The sequence below is a fragment of the Palaemon carinicauda genome, chromosome 18 (genome assembly GCF_036898095.1).
Source record: "Palaemon carinicauda isolate YSFRI2023 chromosome 18, ASM3689809v2, whole genome shotgun sequence".
Taxonomy (NCBI): Eukaryota; Metazoa; Arthropoda; class Malacostraca; order Decapoda; family Palaemonidae; genus Palaemon; species Palaemon carinicauda.
In genome coordinates, this window is record NC_090742.1 from 56,372,872 (window position 1) to 56,380,371 (window position 7,500).

A 7,500-nucleotide genomic window follows, 5' to 3' on the forward strand; every position below is an offset into this window, starting at 1 on the left:
GGAGATGAAAAGGATAAAGAGTCATTCCTGTTTGGTAACTTAGAAGCTGAATATTGCTCCCAGTATGTATCTGGGGGCTTTGTTTTTAGACGATGCAAAAATGAATTCTCTACTGGATGCACATGATAAGTCGTCATCATCGTTGGTTAACAAGTTTGCCATATTTTGTGCTGTAAACACAACTCTGCCCTTTTTTTATAAGATGAAAGTATTTCATGCAGCTGTGATGTCATCAATGTTATACAGTTCTGAAAGTTGGTTGACATAGAATGTCGGAGGCATAGAAAACACTCACAGTAAACTAGTAAGAATGCTACTTGGTGTTAGAAGCAATATATCGGTATCTCTGTGCTTAGCTGAGGCAGGTCTAAACACTATACAATATGAAATTGTGAAAAGAAGGAAAAATTTCTTAACTTCTAAATCAGATAATTCAGATTTGGAGGAACCATTCCATTTTCTATTTAATATGTGTAGGAGTAACAGTACACCAGGTTACAGATTTTAGTAGGGACTTCTGTAAGGGAAGAGAATAGCGGACAGTCATTAAAAAATATTAGGTCATTAAAAAGATACAAACCTTTAAATGCAATGAAGTATGTTACATATAGGTCAAAACTTAACAGTGGTCTATTACATCACAGAGTGTATTAAGGAGAAATGTATGTTCCTGACCATAAGAGACAAGCTGTAACAAGGATAAGACTGATGTCACATAGTTTGAAAATTGAATTAGAAAGGTGGATCCCACATGAGTTACGTATTTGTGTATGTACGGAAAATCAGGTACAAGATGAGGAACATGAATTATTAAATTGTCCGCTTAGTGCACACATTCTTGCGAAATATCCTAACCTTGATTACTTGGACATTGTAAAATTGTTGAATGAAGGTAACCCAATAGATCTTTGGAATTATGCATATGAAATCCTGGACTGCTTTAAGAACCAATAGTAATAAATAGATTTGGAGTGCTATTCCTATGTTATTAGTCGGAATTTGTTTGCTTGTTCATATAGTTTTGTGGACATGATATTTTTGCTAAAGTAAATCTGTCTTTTGCAAGATTATTGTATACAATTTATATAGTAAATGATGTATCTTTAATTTTGTAAGTTTTTGTAATATTAAGTCAATAAAGTGATAATGGTAATAGTTATAAGTCTGTTATGTGAATTATGTAAGACTTTTGTTGTTACTTTCATTGTATTTTTCATTCAAGTCAATATATGTAAATTTACGTTAATTTTAAGAAATAACTTTAAATTTCATGTATTTTTGTTACGAAGTCCTACAGAAACTGTTTGAGAGTGTTATGTGATCCGTGCGAGATATGAACAAGGGCTTATGTAAATGTTTTTTTTTTTTTTTATATTTCTATGAGGTATTGCACCATGTTTGTGAGAAAATAGGTGATACTTTTGTCTGCCACATGCTTTTGAAGGATCTCGAAAATGTTAGGGTTAGATTGTTTCTTTTTTTAATTTCCGAGATCGGTGGGTGGGCGGAGCTGGCTGAGAGAGAGTTGCCGTGCAACGAGGTGGGTTCGTTCTCCTGTTCAATACGTGATAGTTGATAACTCTGACGCCCTTAGGCCAACCCCACAACTTTCAGATCTCGAACCTAGAATATTCTGGAAGTAGCTAAGTCTTATATAATTGACCCCAGGGATGCATAGATCAGATAGAGAACTGCAGCCTTAAATCATGGCCATCTCCCCCTCTCTCTGTCTCACATGCCTCTTGTACTAGCCCAGTATATTGTTGTAAGTGTTCAGTGAAATCTCAAAGTTTTGGTGTGACAGGTTTTTGTAAACATAGTGAGTATCTATAAAAATCCTCTTAGAATTTTCGTAACTGGCCCTGTGGAAACGTGAAAGGTATTTGTATCATGATCTGGTTATCTATTTTCATAAAGTATCAAGCTTAAATGTTGGTGTGAAATTTAGATTGAAGTGAAATAAGTGATTGTATAATTTTCATAAGTATTATTTCTTTTGTTTTAGTCTAAGGTTTTATGCAGATTTAAATATTTCGAGTCGAGTGATTATATAAATTTCAGAGTGTAATTATTTCTTTTGTCTTAGTCTAAGGTTTTATGCAGATTTTAAAATTAAAGTCAAGTGATTATATATTATTCAGTGTAATTATATCTTTTATCTTAGTCTAAGATTTATTCACTAATAATATTTTGAGTCAAGTGATTATATAATTTTCAGAGCGTAAAATTTCTGTCTTAATCTAAGTTTTGCTCAAACTTAACCCTTTAAAGTATCCCATATGGGTACCTTGAGCGAGTTTAGGCAGGCCATGCTCATCCCATATGGGAACTTTTGGGCCATAAGTGTAAACTTTCTCAAGTTTATACTAATGTTGATTCGCCCACCAATCATTTTATTATTATTATTGATGAATCACATTTTTTGGGTTCCAGTGTATAACAGAAATACAGAGATGGCTTTACAATTTAATTAATATAAGAAATAAAATATACAATACAAGGAAACAATAGTAGAAATATACACAAAATATAATAAAACTTACGCATAATTGTGAAAATACAATATACACACACTTACTAACAAACCTTATGAAAGGAAGCAAAGCAATTCCTAATTTCAGTGAGGTATAGGGCCACCTTGCACTCCTCACACATCCAGCAGGGTCTGTGGATGTGGCCTACAACAGAACAGTACTTGCAGGTCTGCCTCATAGTGACATGCTTTGGCATATGTAGGGTAGTGGCATTCTGATGTGTCTCTACACTTGGCAAAACTGCTCGTTGGCCCCTTTTTGGCAAAGAGGAATCTTTGGTGCCAAGAGAATTCTAGGTGATTTTGAAGGTTGATGTCTTGAACCTTCTGAGCCAATTGGAGATATCCTGACGGAATTCCTTGAGGGGCTTTTGGTTAGCATGCAAAACTAAGCAATCCTTTTTATACAAAATCCAAGCGTTCCAGATGATCAAATCAAGGAGGTAAGCAAAGAGCCTCATGTAGAGCCTCTTTGCTTTGAAGGGGGTCTTGTAGAGATGTGTCAACGTGGCACTTTCGTCAATGCCACCCATGAGTTTATTGTATATCTGGATGAAAGATGGACAAAGAATGAAAGATGGACAAGGAATGGGAACCTTCTTCTTGATTGCCCTGTCGTACTGCTCCACTGTACCCATGGGCTCGTCACTAACATCAGTGGACAAGACTGTCACAACGCTGTTGTCCTTCCATCTTGCAACAAGGATGCTATCAGAAGAGACGTAGTCAAATATGCCACTTTGTGTCGATTTCTTGTTCATCTCTTTCACAGACTTCAGGGGAGGATGACCATCTCTGTTTTCCCTGGCAGTTCCCACATACTGGCATCCATACTGTAATCTCAGCTGCTTGGCCAACCCTATACTGGTAAAGTAGTTGTCTGCATACACTGCAGACTGACTGGGGTACTTGATGGACCTGACTATGGCGACAACAAACTTTGAAGTAACAGACATGGCTTTTTCCTCTTCAGATACCAGAGTATTGTGACTCATAAAGGTTGTCTCCCCTTGGTACATAAGAATCTCGTGCACAAATCCATCCATGCTGGAGCGGCAGAACAACTTGTAGCCCCACTTGTCAGGCTTCTTGGCTACATACTGGCGAAGGTTACCAGCCCTTTGTGCCCTTATAGGCGACCATCACTTTATTAGTGGAGTGGATAGGAGTCTTAGGAACTTTCAAGAATTCTCTGGTGACCTTGGTGAAGGGAACTCTCACCTTGAGGAACCGATCTTGGGAGGCTGCTGTCTTGTCATTGAAGTGAAGGGAAGATCAAATTGACTTGAAGCGGTTCCTGGACATGAAGTCTGCAACTTGAGGAGTCCTGGTCTCCACGGCCCAGAAGTCGACTATGCTAGGGAGAGGAACTAGGCCCATGTACACGATAAGGCTAAGGAAAACTATGAGACCCTCTTCTGACATGTGGAAGTTGTTGCCTATATCCTTCTGTCTTGAATACAGGTTGGATTGGAACAAAATGCGTTCCCTCAATTCAGCTGTGAAGAACTGGGAGAAATATTCATAAGGATCCCTCAAAAAGTCCGGCTGTGGAAATCAATGTCTTCCTTTTTCCATTCATCAGCACGAGGCCTCCTGGGCTCAACCTCAGCTTCCTCTTCCACAGGCATCTCCTAAGGTACAACAACATTGACCTTGCGAGCTGAAACAAGAATAAAGTAACATTAGTGAAACAGTAAATGAATCATGTGTGCTCTTGTGCGTGCATGCATACATGCGTGCTTGAGTGTGCATGCATGTGTCCATGTGTGTGTGCATGCATGTGTGCTTGTGTGTATGCATGTATGCATGTATGTGGGTCTGCATGTGTGTGTGCATGCATGTGTGCTTGTGTGTGTATGCATGCGTGCTTGTGTGTGTATGCGTGTGCATGTGTGAGCGCATGTGTGTACATACGTATGTCAATGAGTATGCAAGTAAACAAATAAATTTTAAAAATACCCTTTGTTTAAAAACCATTTAAAGAGCAATAAGATTTAAAGAACCCTCATAAGGATGTCTCATACTAATCTCTAAAGATAGGAGGGTCAAAGGCATCCTCCTGAGTAAGGCCTTCGTCAGGCACGTATATAGGGTCGTCGTCATCACTGGCAACGTCCAAAGGGCTCAAGTCATTATCACTCCCTTCAGCATCATCAGGGGCTACCCATGGTGTACGATCCTGAGTCTCCAATACAGCATTACGATGCCCATAAAAAATACAGCTGTGAAACTGCAAAAAAAAAAAAAAAAAAAAAAAAATTAAATTCATGTAATAAAATAATTTAAATTTGCCTACCAAAAACCTATCATTCAGTCTCTTGTAAGGTAATAATTTATGTGCACATGAACCTAACATCTCTAAATCATCACTATTTTTTCCAGAAATAATTTTTAAAATATTTACAAATGTCTAAAACAAGCATTAAAAAAAATATTTGTTACATGTCGTATTCTATTGGCTGGGTCAACCGTTATAGTCCAAAAGGTCCCACGTGGGATGAGCGTGGTTCATCTAAACTCGACTGAAGTATCCCGCATGGGATCTATACTTTTTTTCATTAGTCACTACGACACTTTCATAACACTAAAGTACTTCAAATCCACATCAAAAGGTAAGCATATCACTAGGCTTCACTATCACACAGTCACTGTGTACTTACCATGATTACGAAGGTTAGGCGGCGAGTCTGTGGAGTTAGCTGCAACAGGTCTTGATGCTTTTCCAACCAGAACATGACTAAGGTGTCTTTCAAATGCCCTACAGTCTTGATGAGAGGGGCAGATGGCTTGTGATTGGCTGATACGAAGAGCAGAGGAGTGCAGCTATGAGTTGCTAAAGAGTCAATTTCATACAAGCATAATCTTGTTCACCACAAATACCACAAAGTAGCTGTTTTAAAGATCCCGATTGGGATATTTGGTCATTAAAAGGTTAATATTTCAAGTGATTTATTTTTTATGGAAAGATTTTCAGTGTTGTAATTTATAAAGAATATATTTATTTTTGTAAAGAGTCTATTATTTCAATCATCAGTGTTTACTTCATACTTGGTCTTATCTTGTTAATGAATCTAAATAAGAGGTAGTTTCAGATAGTTCTTAATAATAATTACCCAGTGTTGCTTTGAGTGTACTTAAGAAACCTTTGGATTTTAAGTGTTTTATATATTGCTGTCTAGGAGTTATTTAACTGTCTCAGAGTTTGAGTATTATTATTTTCAAGTGTAACAAATTTAATATGAAAACTAACAAGTGACTTTGGAACATGAGAGGTAGTATAGCTTGCCAGCCGTAATATAAGTAATATTATAATTTTGGTTCCCAGACTCGGGACCATAGTAAAATATATTTTTTGGTGCCTAGACCCGGGACCATCATATAATATTTTTTGGTGCCCAGACCATTGGTACCAACCAAGTCTGTTTAAAATATTGATGATAACCGGGCCGTGTTTTGATTAAAAGTTTGAACAGTACAGTGTTGATAGGTCTTTGTGCATTCTTAGGATATGGTTTTTGGTGAATATCTAAATATTGTAAAGTACAAGATGGAACAGTTTAATATCCAGGAGTTTTTGAATAATACAAATGTTCAGGGATTGTCCAAAGCTGATGTAACTAAAGCTCAGTGGTTCTCTATTCTAATGGCATGTGGTGGCTATGCAACGAGTGAAATGATTAAATCCCAAATCAAGTGTCTATCCTTAGAAGCATTGATAAACTCGGGAAAGTTGTCAGAAGAAAATATTGTACCAGCTCGTGAATTGTTGGCGGAAGCTGAGGAAGAATACGCAGTGAAACAAGGACCAGTTGACCCACAAAATGAATGTATGAAAGCAGAGAGAGATGTAAAGGCTGAGATTCGACAAATTGCAGTGGAGGAGAATTTGATTAGGTTGAAGACGATAGAAAGATGGGAAGAAAAAGATATACAAGAATCATGACAGGGGAAGGAAATGGAAGCAAGATGGGAAGAAAGACAGACGGAAGAAGCAAGACATGCAAGAAGAATGTGAGAAAAAGAGAGGGAACGAGATGAAAAGCAGAAGGAAGAGGCAAGAGAAATTGCACGACATGATAGTGAATTGGAACTCGTGAATGCCGTGCACAGTCGGCAATGCAGACAGACGTAACCCCTGCTTTGCACAATCCTGTTTTCAATGCATCGGATGTCTAGAGGTTAATTCCATAGTTCACAGACGAGGCTCCAGAAAAGTTCTTTGATGATTTTTAAACGATCACATCGACGATGCAATGGCCAGAAGATAAATGGTCTGTGTTGCTGCAGAGTGTATTGATAAGGAAAGGCCGCAGTGCATACCTTTCCTTATCTCGGAACCAGATGAAGGAGTATCAAGAAGTGAAGAGGAGCGTGCTGAAAATTGTATCAGATGACCCCTGAATATTATAATGAAAGGTTCCAAATTTTTGGAAGGACGAGGAAATGACTTTCCTGGATTACGCTTATCAGGTACGATGATATTTTAAAAGATAGACAAAGGGTGCTAACATGAGGGAGATGGCTACTTTAGAAGAATTGATAGTACTAGAGGAGTATCTGCGAGAAATTCCTGAACATATTTTAACGTACTTGAGAGAGAGAGAGAGAGAGAGAGAGAGAGAGAGAGAGAGAGAGAGAGAGAGAGAGAGAGAGAGAGAGAGAGAGGTAAAGAACCTTGATAAAGCCGCTTCGCAGAGAGAAGATTATAATATTATAAGTCGTAAATCATCCTTGGGCATGAAGTTTCAATCATTGCTCCAACCAAGTGTCAAGTACTAGCCAAACCATGGAAACCAGTTCAGTAATAACTACATGAACAATTTCAACAGTTACAAAGGAAGTAGCACTGTTACTGTTCCTAAGCAGATTATGATAGTACCACTGCAACAATCGTCGAATCATCCTCCTTCAAGTATCGTGAAAGACGTGCAGAAGGTAAATATTGCCTCTTTTAAGTATGGCAA

At 37.9% G+C, this 7,500-nt stretch overlaps 1 pseudogene; it reads right to left on the reverse strand.

Moving 5' to 3' along the window:
• Positions 1–4,558, reverse strand: part of LOC137657298 (piggyBac transposable element-derived protein 3-like) — a 21,348-nt pseudogene extending 16,790 nt beyond the window's left edge.
• Between the last annotated feature and the right edge of the window lie 2,942 nt (positions 4,559–7,500).